General features: G+C 37.1%; 2 pseudogenes; both read right to left on the reverse strand.

The window, feature by feature from the left end:
• Positions 1-5,148: 5,148 nt before the first annotated feature.
• On the reverse strand, positions 5,149-5,681 carry LOC114505976 (annotated as a pseudogene).
• Positions 5,682-18,007: 12,326 nt separating this feature from the next.
• Positions 18,008-18,784, reverse strand: LOC114505977 (annotated as a pseudogene).
• Positions 18,785-19,199: the final 415 nt, after the last annotated feature.

Consider the following 19,199-nt stretch of genomic DNA (forward strand, 5'->3'; position numbering starts at 1 on the left):
AGAATTAAATGCTGTAGGAAAGTTTAAGGCAAGTCCTGACACCAATCAAGTTATAATTGAGAAAAGAATTGAATTTTTATATGTTTTAAATTAAATAATACCATAAAATGTTTACAAATCCTAAGAGTCAACAATGTAAATCGAACAAAAGAGTAACAGAAATATTAAGTGATGTAACTTCAGGAGTAGAATAGTTTGTGAAACTCACTGGAAGGAGGGGAATTATACAGCTAGATCATCAAGGCTACGCAGTGTTTTTGGACAAGAAGAGGGTAGAGAATACTCCAGGTGGAATATAAGGTCTAAGCTAAAGCAGCCAGGGTAAAAATGTTCCCAGGGCCTTCTTTCCATATAATAATACTATATGGTAAAAATTTGATTTATCATACAATAGTATGACTGATTTACTATTCGTAAATTTTTATGAGATTGAACTTAACATTACAACATTCTTTTCATAAGTAGTTAACGTACCAACTTATTACGCCACTTTTTTTCTACTTAACAAATATCACCTTGATTTTACCTGGGTCCCTGGCAGTGCTATTTTCCAAGATTTCTTGGAAGGTTTCCCCTTCAAAATCATTTGATATGATGTTAGCTGAAAATTCCAATGTGACTTCAGTGCCTATTTGCCATCTGGGCATCCTATGGACATCTTTGACAATAGGAAAATTATCTTGAGAAGTTAGGGTAATAACCTCAGTCCTATAGAAAATAAGAGACTTCAAAAGATCAAACACTGATGAATTAAGAAAAATTTGAGGAGGGAACTTTCCTGGAAATAGAAAAAAATTACTTTCAAACAAAGAGAAAGCATTCTGTTTATGGCATTGGGTAAAAGCATTCTATACAAACAGGGGAGTTTTATAACTTGGTAGAACAACATCTTGAAATCAGCAGATTCTGAAGTACTTTTTAAAAGTAAATATTACTGTTTTCCACCAACATTAATATTTCTGGGAAATTTATGGCAAAACTACTGACAGCATCTCCTCTCTCTGAATTTGCAAGCCTCATTGACCCCTTTCTTCTAGTCAATGCATACAGATTCAAATGGAAATTTTATAGCAGTCTGCTCTATATTTCAACTGTTTTTTCATCTGATTGGAAAATATATCTATTCCAAAGTTACTGTCAGTAGAAGCTGTCCACAAAGTAAGTACAAGAATTAGTTGTGTTCTGAGAGTACACTCAACCCAAGTCTAATGGGGAATTTATCAAGTCTTTTCATTGTTTAAGTCAACAGTGGGAATTACTTTCAGACAATTTTCAATGAAAAAAAAATAACTTGAACATGTATTCCAAGGGTCTGCAAACTTTTCAGCAAAGGGCCAGGCAGTAAACATGCAAATATGGCTTTGTGGACAGCATGGATTGGTCCCCACTACCCAACTCTGCTGTACTAACCGAAGGCAGCTGTAGACCATAGGTGAATAAATGAACATGGACTTGTTCCAAAATACATTTTTTTATGAGTGGCACTGAAATTTGAATTTCATGTAATTCCCCAGTTTTGTGAAATATTATTCTCCCTTTGATGTTTTGTCAACCATATAAAAATATTAAAAAGGAACATTCTTCGTGTGTAGGCTGCATGGAAACAGTCAGCGGGTTTGGTTGTGGGCTGTACGTAGTTCGCCAACGTTTCATTCTAAAGCAGAGCATTAAGATGTCTTGCTATAGCCTCTATGACAACTGTAACAATAAGAGTCAATTTGAGCCCTTTATACAATGAAAGGGAAGAAATATGCATATGTACTTTTTTAAGCAGAAATAAAGATAAGGTATAGAATACTGTACTGAAGGGCCTGAAGTAGTTTCCTCAACCTCCAGACAAACACAGCTTGGGATTGCAGCGACTCCCTCTAAAGGCCATTCATTCTCTTAGTAGCTCCTCGGAGAGAGAAGACAGCAATTCTCAGTTTCCACAAGGAGGAAAACCTTAGTGGCATGATGAGAAGAGCACTTCTCTCGGCCTTGGCCTTGCTTCAAAAAATAAGATACACCCTTTCATTTCCTGCAGGGTTCTTGTTTGGAGTCCAAACTAATAGTATTTCTTTTCGTTGGGTATTTTGTAAAATACAAGTATTGCTTGGTTTCTTTCTCATAAACTTTTTGTCATTTATAATCTATGCTATTCATTCAGCAAAGTCTGCTGCTAGTGCCACACTGTAATGGGGATAACACAAAGAAATGTGCCTACACAAGGTCAGGCACTGAGCAAATGCTCAACAAATGTCTCTTAATCTTTATCCTGACAACAGCATTCAACAATGTGATTTCCCATGCTTTAATGAATTTCTAATGATGATGACTATGATGAAAACATTGCCTATTTTTGAACTTAACCATTTCAAGTGTGTGTGTGTGTGTGTGTGTGTGTGTGTGATTACATTAGAGGGAAGAGATAACATAAAATAGTCTGGTGAACAGTGACTTTTCCTTTCCATTCCCATTATTGTCCAATGAGAATTTTTAAAAGGGATTTTGACATTGATTTTCTTTCAAAAGACAGGTGAACTAGTCTCTGTCTCTGTCTCTCTCTCTCTCTCTCTCTCATCCCACTTTCACAGTCTGGATAAAATAATCATAAACAGCTTATTCTAGTCCTTGGTACCATTACACTGGACTGTAAAGGAGTAACCTATAGATGACAAAAAGTGGACTCTCCATATCTGCAGAGAAGCTTACTTCATAGTCTTTCTGTCAGTGTTTTAGCATTTCTATGTCTGCTCTTTACTTTTATTCTACAAATAGGACAGAGTTCAGAGGAGGTCATAGTCTTATTTCCTTCTGAAGCATTTTGCCCAGTCTAAATGTATTTCTGGATTACAGTGGGTCAAGAATTCCACACAATTCCTACATTTGATAAACCAAGGTTCAAGACAGGAAAGAAACCAATAACATTGGAACATAAAGCTTTGGTCTGGCAAACTATTTTTTTAACAAGGCAAAAATATAATTTTGTGCTTTGCAGTATGTTTTTTTTTAGCTATACAGTCATCATGCTCAAGCTGAGAGTAAAAGTTAATGGACCCTTATTAGAAGATATTAGAAATAAAAAGAAAGATGGCTTGTTTACTATACTATAAATGCAAATGTTATGAAATATGAAAGAGTTGGAGGAAATTGAAAAACTTATCCTGCCATCTTTTCAGGAATAAATATAGGTGAATTAAGAAAACCAATTAAGATATAAAAACAACAGTCTTGATGGTTTCAAGGCAAGAGATAGCAGATTAAAAGTTTCTGGAAGAGACAGAAAGATCTCTTAGCTTGAAGCAAAGAATAGCACATGAAGTTTGTCAGCCTTAGCAAAAACTAATAAGAGGTGAAAGCGTAAAAAATGAAATGATCAGAGAAAATGAATATCGACCTTCAGAACAGGAAGATTTGTAAAGTTTTCCTATAGTTAATGGAGAGCCACAAAGAGAAAGAGACAAAGAACAAAAGGCTTATTAGGGATAAATTTTTGGTGGATGTCCAAGGACTGAATAAAATAGAAATTTCCAAGTGTTACTACCTAAGAGTTATGCTTTTTCTCCCCCCTCCAAACTGCATCAATTTTTAAAGAAAAATATGAAAAGGAAAAAGGATCAAAATATATTCTGAATTATTTCTGATAAAAATATATGCATCTGTATAATCCAGACCACTGCCTTTATTTTTAGGCTTGTGGCTGATTGTACAAGCTAAATCAACCCAAACTGAAAAACCTGTGCTTGAAATAATGTTGGTACTGGTATATTCCCTGTGGTGGGTTGAAGATAGCCATGGATTTGGATATTGCCCTTGTTGAATCTGCCTTTGGATCTAGGCCATCTTCATGGCTGCTTCACCAAGAGAATACAGCACAAGTGTCATTGTGACAGTTTCTGAGTCCGGTCCTCAAACAACAGGTAGCTTTCTGTTTCTGAGAACACTCTATCTTAGAGTCCAGAACCACCAAGTGAGAAGCCCAACTACCTCACTGAAAAAAAAATGCTTAGAGACGCCCTGAGACTATGTATCTCTGGGTAGTCATGTCTTGGGAGAGAGGCTCAGGTCAGCCCATTCTTCTAGCTCTCCCAACTCTTGTGCTGAGCATGGGAATGAAGCCATTAGTCCCCCTCAGATCAGCCTGGCTGTCAGCTAAATGCCAGCTGAGCCCTGTACTAGTTCCTGAGACACAGAATGACAAGATAAAATGAAATCACTGCAGTTTGAAGTCATTAACTTTTGGGATTGTTTCTTACTCAGCAGTAGAAAACTGGAGCAGAATTGGTTCCTGAAAATGGAGTGCCAATGTAACAAAAATCTAAAACATGTGGACCAGAGAAAAGAGGTTTGCCTTTATGAAGTGGTCAAACGTTTGTCAACACCATTGCCTGTGACAATATGGGAAATAGAGAGAAGAGCTAATGAACTCATGGATTTTACTGGATAGATTTTCAAGACAATGTAGAAATTGCTGACTGACTTTTTCTAGCAGTATATGGTAAAATATGAGGAGAGAATTGAAAGACCTGGTAAGTTATTGAGCAGAATTTAAAGGAAATCTAAAGGAACCAGGAGTTTAAGAGTGTGAAATAGGGATGTTTGTTATTTCTGAGCTCTACCAAAAAAATAGATTTTTAAAGTAGGAAAAGGCTTTAGGGCAAATACCAAATCCTTGTGGGCTACCAGAATAGGATGGCCTAATGCTAAATGTTTCTGTGACATGACTCTATGATCTAATATTTTAAAACTCAGAAAGACTTAAAGATTTGCCTTAATAGGGCTTGTAATATTCTTCTGAGTATTCCTTGTGCTTAAACAATAGAATTTCTAAGAATGTTAGTATTGTCCCATAGTAGCTTCATTGGGGCCCAAAGTAAAGGAGAACCAATCTTCAAGAGAGTGGCATTGAATGGATTGTATTTGATGGAGTGAATTATGATTTGGTCCATAGAAGTTTTGCCAATATTATAAGTAAATGGCTAGAATGAACTAAAAAGTAAAATGAAAGGACAAATTTTTTGTATAGTTTTTGTTTCATAATCATAAACTTCACTCTGTAATCCAGCTGAACCTGGAAGGGGTAAGGAAAATATGAAACCCAATGAACTGCGGAGAGAGCATGGAGATTAGAGAAAGCAGATGAGGGTGAAGGGGTGCCCTCCTGAGCTACAGAAGGAATGGTCTGGAGGGTAAGATAAAACACAAGTCACATTTATGAGAGTTGTCCACAGTCAGAATGGTGATCTTCTTGCTGGGCTTGCCATTCCCGGACCCATAGCACTCCATGGCTGTCACAACATCCTGGCTTTACCTGGCCGAAGACCACGTGCTTTCCATCCAGCCTCTTAGTCTTGCCAGTCTAGATGAAAACCTGGGAACCATTTGTGCTGGGTCCAGCATTTGTGGTGGACAAGATGCCAACACCTGTGTGCTTCAGGATGATATTCTCATCATGAAATTTCTCCCTGTAGATGGACATGCTGCCTGTGCCATTGTGGCATGTGAAGTCCCGCCCTGGCACATAAATCCTGGAATCATTCTTTGAAAGCAGGAATCTTTATAAGCAAATCCTTTTTCCTCAGTGCTCAAAACATGAAAGTTTTCTGCTATCTTTAGAACTTTGTAAACAGCTGGAAGGAGACATGGCCCAAGGGCTCACCATCAGTAGCGATGGTAAAGAACACGGTGGAGTTGACCATGCAGTGTTGCAAGGAAGCTCCAGCACCCCATGCAGAAGCTGGTTTTTAAAACAACCAAGACCTCCAGCCTAGCTCTTAGCTGACAGCCAACACCAACTTTCCAGGCAAGCAGGTGAACCATTTGGAAATGGATACAATAGCCCACCTGATCCCATGTGGAACAAAGATGAACCATCCCACTGAATTCTGCCCAAACTGCATATTCAAAACCAAAACAATGTATTGGGATCATATTTAGCCATTTAGTTTGTCATATAACAATAAGTAACCTACACAGTTTTATAAGGTAGAGAACACAATGATTCCACCATCTGTTGGATTATAAGCAGACAGAACAAGAAAAATCATAAAAATGGACCGATTTTCTATAGATGATACAAAAATGCAATTCCGGAAGGGAAAAATTCAGCATTGATATCCATGCAGATCACATGATAGTTACCCATGGATTTAAGATATAACAGGTATAAGAAGATTCAGAATCTCATAATATTAATTATAGATAAAAGCCATTACTATGACAAAATTGAGCTACTACATGAAGTTGTTCTCATATGTCTCTGAAGATCTGAATACCCAGAGACAATAGATTCTGTCAATATAGAATGCAGCTGAGCAGAAAAAGCATTGAGAATACATAGTTCTTACCAAAATGAAGGGAAAAGAATGAATTTCCAAAAGAAAAGATATTATAAGCAATTCTGGCATCAAAAAGCCTTTGGTTGTAGGTGGAGGAGATCACTCTTATCTTGAAGAATACTGTTTCCTTAGACAGATGATAAGAATGGTCTAGGAGTAGAGATTATATAAAAGCTGCTGGTAAACAAGCTATAGGCTTTTGAAATTCATGAAAAATGATAGTGGATTGGGCCTATACCTCAGGACAATTTAAAATTGTACCTGCAAGTTTAAAGAATAGACTCATTTTCTATACAGTGTAGCTTCTGCCATTGTTTTTTTATGAGTATATCATTTGGAGGATTCAGAAAATATAAGAAAATGAAATGAAGTACAAATTTAAGTATATTAATTTGAAGATGTGAAATCTTTGAAACAAAAATCTTCATGTTGATAATTGTAACAGTAGAATTTCAGGGAAGAATGCCTTGCTCTTGATATCCACGGCTTTCTGGAGAACAGAAATGCTCTGTTCTCTCTCATGTATATCCTACTGTGCAGCTGTCTTTAATTTTATTACATAACCTGCAGTATATTTGAAGGAAGTAGTGAGGAACATACTCTTGGTAAGAAAAGTATGTAAGCACAACAAAGTGCCATGTGAAAAGTAAATTTAAACACAAATGATGTGCTGTGGCAATATTCACTTCAAACTCATTGGGCTCTTTTAGGAATAAAAGTCCATCCCAATACCGTCTAAGCACAATCCTTGCCATGCATATTTTAAATTTAAGAATAGGTGAAAAGGCATGCTGTTAAATTGCAACAGAAGATTCAATGACTGAAAATAAAATGAATTAGCTTTTTATTTATAAAACGACTCAAGGTCCTGATTTACATAATCTAAAATAGAAAAATCTAGATGCTCATGTTTTTATGAATTTTAAAAATGTCACCAAAAACACATTAGATGTAGCATATGAGGGGGCATAAGTAAGTTAGAAGACAAATGTTCTTTTTTTCCTATCCATTCTCGTACTCTCTATTCATTCAAGTTGCCTGTGCACTTTGTCTCAAATGTCCCCATGTTCCTGTCCCAGTAGCAGTATTATACCCGGGATTCCCTTATGATTGCTCTCTGTATCACTAAGTTTTATCCACACACAAGACATGGTGAGTGTCACTCAGACTCTGAGAGGCCTGTTCTGGACACTTGTCCTTTTGGGATTCTTTTTCTCCTCCAAAAACTTTGAACATTATTACCCATATTACTTATGTGTCATTATTACTTATGGTTTTGTGCATTCATTTTATTGTTTTGCATATGCACCATGTTCCCACATATATACAGTAAGCAACACATTTTTCTGAGATGACTAAATGGCCAATGCCTAGAAATGCATTATGATAATTGACCACTCAAAAATATTTATTAAAAAATCTATATGAAATTACTAGGTAGAACTTCTTTCTTGCCAGATTCTCTTCTACGTTAATAAATATATGATTCTTTAGTAGTGTAAATTTCCTTCAAGGCCTGAAGGATACTGAACATGGTCCTTTCTTCTAAAGAACATCTGTTCAAAAGGTATGTATTGGTGTTTAAATTCCCCACTTTAATGATTGACACGATAAACATATTAATGTATTTACCACTATTCTCCATTTCACTTTGTAGAGGGAATAGCCTTTCCATGTTCTGACTGTAGTGGAGAGAAAACGAGGAAATACGCCCTCCTCCTTTTCTTGTTTTTTCCCCACACTCTAAGTTTTCACTAGATCTGGTTGACAAATGTGCTCCCCAAAGACTCACAACTCCTGTGACTGCTAGTTTTTCACATTTCTCTAAAAGCTCACCGTCCCCTGGGCCCTTTGCATTTGATATGTATATTGTGCATTTTACCAGCTCTAGGAGAAAAAGATTGCTTCAAATTTGAAGTCAAATGAATGTACAGAAATTTTATCTAGATAATCAAGTCAGGACTAGACAGCTTAAAAACAATCTTCAATATGGGGGTGGGCAACAAAATGTTAAATAGAGAATAAAACACCTAAAACAAGTTATAGTTTGAACATTGAGAGAGATGTTTAGACCTTGAATTTAGCATTGGGGGTTTCAATTCTAGGCTACCTTTGTGTAAAGAGTTGTGCACATTAGTGCTTGCCCGAGTCTCCGCACAGGGTTACTACAAGGATTCAATGAGAAAACATATGTGAACATACACCTGCAGTCCCAGAATTTAAAAATATTCTGGACATAATGAATGTTTAAGTATTAAATGATTACAGTAAAATGATGGAAATATATGTTGGAAATAAAATTGATATAAAATTTTTACCTTAATTTTTTGATTATATCTAAGTTAAGAAACAGATACCAAAAGTTAAAAAAAAAAATAAGCAGTCAGGTTTAATGGTCACATTTATTCTGGGCTGTTCTAAAGAAACACTATCTTCTTTCACATTTTTCAATAAGAGATAGGTAGATTCGATGGTACACTTAACACTTTTCTGTGAAAGTTATATCCATTGTGATTTTTAGAATCCTACACCAAGGTTGTTAGTTTCGTTTCTGAACTGTGAAAGAGGATGCCGTATGCTGTTTTCCTGGCAGAGCTGGGCCATGACTCATCTCCAGTTGCTGTTCTCCGGGAAGTGAGCCTGAAGGCCTTCCATAGAGCAGAATTATCTTAGTAAAGCCTATTGCCATTTAGGCTTTGGGTTTCTGGAGAAGGTGTGTGCCATTCCTCTGCTCCATTCTCTAGAGTCTGAACTAACAGTATTATTTGGGGAATATATTTCCTAATTAGCCCTGAACACAAAAATGCTATTTGCATAAAGCAAATTTTCAATTGCTCTTGAGGGGGGAAATGTAGTCTGGTGTTGTTTTCTTTTTTGTCTAATATGATGGTGCTTAGCAGCCTCTAAGAGGAACACATGGTGGGAAGAGCCGGGATTGCTCAGCTTGAAAAGGAAAGAAATTCAAAAGTCAGATGAGGACAGCTCTGGGTACTCACAAATGCATGTTATATCAGTCATATCTGCCCTGAAAAAAAAGAGGACAATCATAGAGGGGGCTTCCAAATAATTGATACCTTTAAGAATTTAAGGTGCTGGCACCTGCTGCTTATGCTCCTGGGAAAATGACATTATGCAAAGAGACAACAGCAATGAAGGTGCTGCCAAAGAAGACGCTGCAGAGAATATACCAGGAGCAAACCTAAATATATAATTAGCTTTTGAATATGTTTCAAAAGAAATATGATTCTTCACATTTCAAAAGAAAACAGAGCAAAAGGAAATCAAACAGGAATGAAGGAGAGATTTCCAGGTTTAAAGTAAACAGTCTGTGATAAAAGTCCAGGATGCTATCAGAAGGCAGGCTTCCTTCAATTCTGGAGCAGAAGTATGTGGATTCTGTGTAGGAAACTCTCTGCTTCACCTGGAAGACAAGCTTAGTGATGTTGGGGAGTTATCCGTGGAAAACAGCATGGCCCAGATGAGGAAAAGCAGCCTGAAGCTGAGGCTCAACGCTGCTCAGGCAAAGGAGGGCTGCTTGGCTCTGGGAAGGCTTTCCTGTCTCCTGGGGCTTTTAGAGTAAAAACCGCTGAGCTGTCAGATAGAACTCTCCTTTTCAGACCACTCACTGACAATACTATGCAGGTTGTTCTAAGTAGGAGTGCTGGAGGTACACAGTAGTCAAGGCAGCAAAAATGAAGCCAGAGTCTTCTTCATCCATTGGGTAGCTGCGTGGGACATCAGGTTCCAGGTATTTCAGCAAAATTTAGCCTTAACTTATATTTGAATGCAATTTAAATACACCTGCCTTCACATTTCTTGGAAGTTGGCACATATTTGAATTATTATTCTCACTAGTTTCCATTTTTATTTTCAGTATTTACTAGTAAGAGCCTAAATGAGTGTGTTTGTTTCAGAGACAGCAAGTTAAGAAAAATTCACTATTTTTTTATTGACACTTGAAGAAATTAGCTTATATTGAATATGAGGCAGCTGTGAGCTAGAACACATTCTTACCAGCTGGTAAGAAATAATTGTGCACAATTCTCCCAGCTCTGAGTATGTAGTTGTGTTAGTAGCCTAAAATCAGCTATGCTAGGAATGTTTACACCTAAGACTGGGGAACGCTACACATCACTGTCTTACCCAGGAGACAGAAAGCCAGTGATTATAGCTTTAGTAGCACACACTGATGATGGGTGATGACGCCTAGAAAACATCAGATCTATCCATCACTAACGACTGGGGTAAAATTTAAGCTCCTAATGGAAAGACAGTTCAGGCCAATAATTTATGTGAAGAATTTTTAATAAAGGAGACTATTCTTCTTCAAACATAGACAGATAGATGGATAGATAGATAGACAGACAGACAAATTCCAGCAACAGAGTAGGCAATTACTGATTTACTTTATAGGAAAAAAAACAGTGCTTGCTATTAGATTGCATTATATATCCTTATGTGACACTTTGAAGAGCACAGGCCAACAAATCATCTTAATGGCTATCAAAGTGGAACTTACTATTTTGAGTTATTATTTTCCATATTTTACAGGTAAAGAACCTCAGTGAGGTTAAATTCTCAAGGTCATATAGCTTCTGGATGACAAAAGCAAGAGTGGCATTTTTTCCGTTGATTTTCATACTATTTGGTGCCAGAGAAAGACCTGTGTATTGTGACTCAGATGTTTTCCTAGAAGGCAACTGTTGTTATTGAATACCATTCTTGGCTCATTTTATTTTCTTAGGCATGTGTGAGGAGATGAGCCACAGCCCCAAGCTTATCCCTTGTCTATTGCACATGCTCAGCTTCATTGAGGTTCCACACTGGTTGTCCACCAGATGTTCAACATTATCTCCTTACTGAAGGTTGTGACAAAACCCCAGAGAATAAAATGATGGCAATCTGTCACCCAGTCATCATTATATGTATTTTTCATTTTTCCATTATTTTCCACCTTATGTCACTGTTTTTAACGTGTGAAATGCTCATTGTTTATTTCTGCTCATTTCTTTCATCAGTATTTTTAATTTTAATGACACTCTACTGCTAAGAATATTCTTCAGGGCAAAACTACATAAAACTCTTCAGTAAAGAGAAAGACAAGGACATATCTATTACTGTAAGAAATCTGGAGGTACAGAATATTTTACCATCAGCAGTCTAAAGTGTGATGGATGCCTTGATTTACATTTAAATCCCTTCAGATTGTTGCTGAAAATTATGATAGAGTGGTTATTTACTCACTAAAACACTCACAATTTAATTGAAGAAAATTGAACTTGAATCATCCTGCAAGCAACCAGAATATTATCTAGGTACTTAGAAGTGTGAAATGTTAATTATGTCATTTTTTTGTTCTCTACTTGCCCCCTCTTTCTAAATCTAATTAAAAAATCAACAAACTTTATTAACCAAAATTAAATACCAGCTAATATGATAAGTATAGGCCGTATAAACATGAACATATCAATAAAGGTCGTGCCCTTAAGGACTTTATGACTATGTTCCAAGAAAATTATAAATAAAGCTATTTATAATAAAATGTGATAACAAATACATTAGAGATAGGAACAAAGTGATGATGGGATAAAAAAGGAGGGCGTTTCAGCAGGAATTTAGGAAGTATTCACAGTATATAAGATATTTTATCTGGACTTTGAAATATGAGAGCAATTTTTTATATATGTGAATTAAGAAGAGTGTTCTGTGTACTAAGTAAAATATGGCTTAAAGTCACAGAGGGTCTGATAAAATAGTATGCAGTGGTTTTGCTACAATGGTTGGAGATAAGGATTAAAAATTTAGTAAAAGATAAACTGTAAAGGACTTTGAATGCTGGGTTAACTTTTCAAAAATTTCTCATAGGTGTTGCTGGCCCCAGTGGAAGTTCTTAATCATTCCCTGTATTTGTGTATGAGCCCCACAAAAGATTGCACTTTAATCTTATTCTGATTCATACTCTGAATATTAACTAAAAACAGGACATATCCTTGGTTGAGTAATTCTTGAATAAAAATTCTCAGTTCAATTAATTTATACTAAAAATACTTTCCAGTACTTCCTGTGTACCTCAGATTCTGCTAGGAAATGAAAAATAGAGAGGTACAGTATAAACACGGTCTATGACAGGCCAGGGTTATCCTTTGCAACATTTTAAAAACTTTTTTTAAAAAGATTTTATTCACTCACTTCTACAGAGAGGGGAAGGGAGGAAGAAAGAGAGAGAGAGAAACATCTGTGTGTGGTTGCCTCTCTTGTGATTCCCACTGGGGACCTGGCCTGCAACCCAGGCATGTGCCCTGACTGGGAGTCAAACTGGCGACCCTTTGGTTTGCAGCCCACACTCAATCCACCGAGCTATACCAGCCAGGGCCACATTTTAAAAACTTTATTCTGAGCATTCATCTGACTATAGAGGATGATTTCAGTTTAAATATTGAAGATTAAGAAAAGCTCTGGGATTTTAAAAAAATGACCATCATGATTGCCTACCTCATTGTACTTGGAATTTGTGGAACTAACTGCTTGTTGCCAAGTCACCAAGAAGTATGACTAATTTTCAAAACCCAATGGCCCGTAGTTGAACTATCACCAAAATATTAACACATATAGGTGTCCATTGTTTATTGTATGATTGTTAGAAATCTGTCCCTGTACTTGTTAGTAATTTAGCTGATACAACCTTGTAAGCTTGGTAGTATTGTTACCTCTACTTTGTACATCAGGAACCCTAGGTTCTAAGGGATTTTGTCAATTGCCCACTTTGTAGTGTAGTATTTAATTTCTGCAAGTAAATACAAACTCACATTTTTCTGGATCCCCGGATTTTATATATTTGTTTCTTTGTTCATATATTACATAGGGAACTGAAGAAGTCCTCAATGGATGGGGATAGGTCTTTCCATTATGGAAAGTTATAGTTCAGTATATGGACTATAACTGCAAATCCAACATACTGTTTGATTCTAGAAAGAAAACAAAGTTTCACATAAGTGTCTAAAAGTTTTGTTTTTTAATTAAAAAATACAAGACTTCTGACTATCAGAATGCACAGATTGATGGGTAGATAGTAGATGAATAGATATTGAAAAGATGAAAGCCTAGCAGTTAAAGTATCCAGGAATGGTTGTAATATTCTATTATCAACAGATATTTTTCTAATAATCTTCATATTTGTTATAAATATTGGGCTTTACATAGGGCAGTAGCTGAAACTTTATTCACAATTGTTTCATCTGTCTCAGTTCCTGAGGCTTTGTAAATGTCAGAGCAATTCTGCTATTGCTGCTGAGGATAGGAACTTGAAAATGGCATTTTAATTGTAGATGCAAATGGAATCTGCCAGGGAAATTCTGCTCACCCATTCACTGCAGACAGGGTTTCCTTTGTGTGGGCAATGTGGTATTCAAGATGGGAAATGCATCTTTACCTGCAGACTTAGACCTGCAATACGATGATCTGTGATAAGTAAGAATACTAGAAACCCTAACAATCAAACTAAAAATCTCCCCACTAGACCCATAGTCTCAGTTTTTTCATTGGCTTTTTCTGGAATTTCCCATTATTTGAGATTATATTTCAAAGTGCTCCCATCCATTAGGTAGCTGTTAATAAGTCATAAGATAAACTGCTAAAAGACAAGCTAAATACATAGATTTTAAACAGGGCCCAGGTTTCTATCTTAAACAGTATTGAAATGAGAACCATACAAGAATGAGTGGCCTCCAGTCTGTGAGATGGAGACCTGACATTGGATCTTGATTAGCTGCTAGTAGGTCTGCAGTGAGAGTCGCTTCCTTTTATCCCCAGAGATATCACTTGACCATGGAAATCAGGTTACTTTAATTCCATTTCATGATCTTCCTAGGAAAGGACACCCTATCTTCTTCTCATTGCTGGACTCTTTTGATTCATTTGCATGCATTAACCTTCATGGTGTTTGTTGAGTTATTTGACTCTTTGTATATCATGAATAATTTCATTAAACATTAAGAATTTACCCACACTGTATCTTTGTGTATTTTTAAATATTTACAATTTGTAATACCAAATAAATATGTAATAGGTGGGGCAGGGTTTCTAGATTTTAATATTGCTTAAACCTGTCGTGTATTATAACCTGTTGGAGCTTATATAATATTCAGCTCCTTAATTCAGCGTCAGAGCTGTTATCATATGTTGATGGGAAAATAACAGCCATGTTGGGGCTCTCCAGTCACTAATAATTCCTATTTTGATTTGATTAGCATATAAATGTTCTTAGATTTATGCAGTGTCAGGGGAAAATGTATTAAAAATACTCCTCAGGGTTCTCTCCTCTCATTTTAATCAGGCAAGAGAGAAAGAATCTTGTCATGCATGACGCCTAACTCGCCTTTCTTAAAATTTGTTATTATGGAAGTTTCCAGAAAAAAAATTTGGTAAAAGATGACATCAAAATATATATTATTACACAGTTTTGAGTACGAACCATTGATCAAATAAACCTCTTCAGTTTGACTTTCCCAGGATGTCCAAAATATTTCGGAAGGGTGAATAAAGATTCTGCTCACAAAGACATCTCAACTAGGCTCTGGCCAGATCCCCTCACAAGTGACAAAGCATCTCCTTGAAGAAATCCTACATAATGAGAGCCCAGTCAACCAAAGTTATAAGATAGTTTCCTGCACACTTCTCTTTCTCTAAATATTAAAAAGCCAAATCCATCTATTTTGACATATTAAGAGTATTCCTCAAGTATGTGACTGAATAGAATTTTGTGATACCACAATAACACTATTATAGAATAAAAGACATGGCCCTTTAAAAATCTCAGCATTTATTGTGTTGGAAGGAGGTGAAAATGGAAAGGAAGGGACGATGCTGAAGGAAAGCATAGATGAATAGCAAAGCTCTGTGAGATTAAAACTATAAAGCAGAGGTAGAGCACACTAACTCCAGCACTGAGCCTTCCCTTAAAAGGAATTTTCAAAAGAGTAACTGACGTTAAAACACGTGAGTTGTAAATGATCAAATATAAATTAATATTTCTACCTGGGAAAGAATTGGTCATCTCAATAAATACACTGGATCAAAAAAATCTAATTGAAATGAAAAACAGAAGGCAAAAATAATCAAGGATAGAGATTAAAATAAGAAGATTTAGAAAGATGTGCTTTAAAAATGTGATTTTAAAGTTATGGTTAGAAAAAAGATAAATTCAATGATTATCTCACCTGTATGTAATTAAATTTATATTTATCTGATCTGTTTTATCTTTTCATGTGTCTTTTTTGATGGCTGATTATTTTTTTAAACTGTTCTTATTCTGAACATGTTTTTTAAAATCAAATTTTGAAGATCCAGTAATTTGCATCTCAAACTTTAATCTCATTTTTAGTTTAATCTTTTCAACACTATTTGGTGCACATTTTGAAACCATTCAGCCTCATATATCAGCACATGTCAGACAGATACAAAGTACCCTCTTATAAATTATCTTGGCTTTTTCTTTGCCACGTAGAGCATATATTTTTAAAAATCTTAACTCTTTTTGCCAGTGGAATGTCATTGTCCTCATAGGCTTCTCCCAATTACTTCTTCTTAGCAGTGTCACTTAAAAAGGGGGTCTTCTGGAGTCTTTAATGGAACAATCATAAATCTGTTCATGAGAAATTTGTTACTATCACGAGGTTTTGTTTTTATTTTAATTAAAGACATGTAAAACTGCTATCTTATTTAATGATTTGCATTCTGCCTTTGTACATCTAAGGTTAACTCTGTATTTCCTCCCCAGCTATCAGATTCTGAAATATGTCATGATCACCTTTTTCCCAAGGTTACTAGCATTTCCACTTCACCAACTTATTTCTCCACATTATGCATAATGATGGCTAGAACTGTAGTTCCCCCTATCATTTCCTTGCCTTTCTGAAAGATGAAAGTGTCGACTAATGTATTAAGATCTTGTGAGATTAATTAGGGTATAGTCCCTAAATTGAATACCAGCCAGACATTTTACAAATATTTACCACATCAAAAATATGAAATGCCTAATGGCACAATTTTATAATAAACAGGAAGTTACAGGACTTTACAAGTCATATGCTTAAAACTGTGGGAATGAGTAAAGCTATGCATTAGAGAACAACGTAGATTCATGAGTCTGGTTGCAAGTTAGCTAAATACACAAGCTCACCCAACATGCAGGAAAAGGCAAAAGCATTTTTGGCAGAGAAAGGATCATGTGCATATACAGGACAAAATGGTTAAGTGTTGCGGGGGCAAAAACAGAGAAGACAGGATTTGGTTAAAGAAAACTGCCTAGGTTCATGAAGGCATTTTCAGGACAGTAAGAATAAAGACAAGATGAAAGCCTACAGACTTCATGCCTATATGCAGTAGAGGTCATGAATATGGGGGCCTCACAACTGTCAGAGGTGGGAGTCTCATAGTGGTTGCAGGCAGGCTGACCAGGTCCCAAGTACAGTAGATACCTGAGAGAAATGAAGTTTCAACAAGATTTCATGACATCTGCAAGGGCCTTTGGATACAGCAGTGAGTCATGCCCTGTATGATAAGATTCCCTGAAATGAATGAGAAACAGTGACCTTAAAGGACCACCAATATAATAACATTTGCAATTCTTTCCCCAATATTCCACCATTCAGATAGGACCACTTGCCTTGCCAGTGGGTTTTGTTCTATGTGCCATGTAAACTGCACAAGGGGGAAGCTGACATTCTACAAGGATTGTTTAAATGCATGTATGAGATCACACAGAGGAACCAAAAGATAGCCAAAAACAACAGATGCATTGAAATAGAAAATTAAGAGAAAATCCCACACCCAAGTAAAGGAGACAGATGAACAACCATGCATGGATTATTATGTTTTTATAGTAGAGTGTGTTTTATTGAGATATGTTGTAAGAGCACAGAGGAAAGGCATCTACAGCAGGGAACACTTCTGGGAAAGGGTGACAGAAGGTAAGCCACTAGGACCCCTTCCCCAGCAGTGGATGGCTCAACCCCCTTCCCCACGCTGGAGAGCCACTTAACCATGACACAGAATACTACAAGCTCACAGAGGAGTTCCATGAATGCTGAAATTAAGGAGGGACCAAGGTACAGGAGGCACCCTCTTCTGTAGAAACTCCAGACTGAAGCAAAAAGCACATGAAGAAAGACAGAAATGAGCAAGAAACCTTATAATCTCACCTGTCCCTCTCCCTGCCACCACCCCACACATACATCCCCACAACCCAGCCATTGCAGGAAACAGAGGGAAAACAAATACCTCTCAGACCCCCATCACACTCAGTCCTGAGTCCAGTGGCCAAGCAGGAATAATAAGATAAGCAGGTGTGCATAGGCTTTACTGGGAATCAGTAAGGGCTGGGCAGGGACCATGCTGGGGGAGCAGGGCCTGAAATAGGGCAATGCTGGTCTTCAGGGCAGTGGTGGGAGCTCAGGGCTGAGCTCTACAGGCCAGGAGTCTGGTTGGGCTCCTCAAAGCAGAGCAACCAATGAGGGGGAGGTTGGTCTCATTGGCTTTAGTGCAAGAAGATTAATATGGGAAGGGTAGGAACATTGCTGAAGAAATTTGGGGAATGGCAACTATAGAGGGCCTGGTTGAAAAGGGAGTTATGAGGCAGATAAAGGCCAAATAAGGCATCTGGTGAGGAGGTAGAGAGAGATGGTTGTTAAGAGAAGGAAAAGGAAGAAAAGCAGATATTTCTAAGAATGCAGAAATGTCCAGCAGTTCTCTGGCTTCCCATCTCCTGGACTTACAAGCCCTACTTGTCCCACATGGAAGCCTTTGAGTGCACACGTGTTGGGAAGCAGTGGCTAGACTTCACGTAGGCAGAGGTCTTCTTCAGGCCCTCAAAGTGGACCGAGTAGTCTTTCAGGTTTGGGAATGCATCCAAACAGTGGGGCTTGAACATACGTAGCCCATCTAGGATGTCATGGGGAATCCACAGAGATGAGCTTGTCCCCTTCGAACAAAAACCTCTTCCCCAGGAACAGTGAGAGGAACTTCATCTCTTCAGGGAAGACCTTCAAAAAACTCGAGCTTCAGTTTCTCAAAGTCAGGGTTGTAGTAGATCCTGATGTCGTACATTTGGATGTGCATAACCGTGTCTTCCAAAATGCCCATGAGAATCTTCTCTTCCTTCTCCCCACAGAGGTTGTGCTTGTGAGCAATGGAAAGAAGGATGGCATTGCTCTGGGTGAGCCTACGAGCCTTGTCAATTAACAAGGGAAGGCTGGGGGAGTCTAGACCTAGACTGAATTTTTCACTGAAGCCACCGGCTTCTGTCATAATCCAAGCATCCTCCATCGTGTACTTCTCAGAGTTTTAGTTCGTGTACTCCAAGAGCACACCAATGCCATGAGCCAGCCTATGGATGTCCCTGTAACCCAGAGTCATGGCCATGGTGCTGTCTTTAGTGCTTTGAGTAGTGGGACTTTTCCAGGCTGGGCTTGAAAATCATGGTTTGTCCCAGGGGAGGAGCAGGGCCCTGGCAAAGTTTTAAAATGAATAAAATTTGGCATGAGTTGTGGCAGATATACAGAGTGGTAACTAATGTAGGAACATATATAAATCAAGAAAAAGTAATTTAAAAAAGAGTTAAATACCTTTTAATTATAATAAATACTATTATTGATGTTTAATAAAACCACCCTAAGAAGATGGGTTGAAGAGCGCAATGGAATAGGAATAGTACAAGAAAAACAAGAAAAACCCAAATTATGTAACTCATAGACAAGACCAAAGGATACAATCAAAATGAATTAAGTAGAAATAGAGAAGAAGAAAATATGAAGAAAAGAAGTAAGGATATATGATTTAATGCCAATATTAATCTAGTAGATTCATAAAGAAAGGAAAAATAAC

This window comes from Phyllostomus discolor, chromosome 9, assembly GCF_004126475.2.
Source record: "Phyllostomus discolor isolate MPI-MPIP mPhyDis1 chromosome 9, mPhyDis1.pri.v3, whole genome shotgun sequence".
NCBI lineage: Eukaryota > Metazoa > Chordata > Mammalia > Chiroptera > Phyllostomidae > Phyllostomus > Phyllostomus discolor.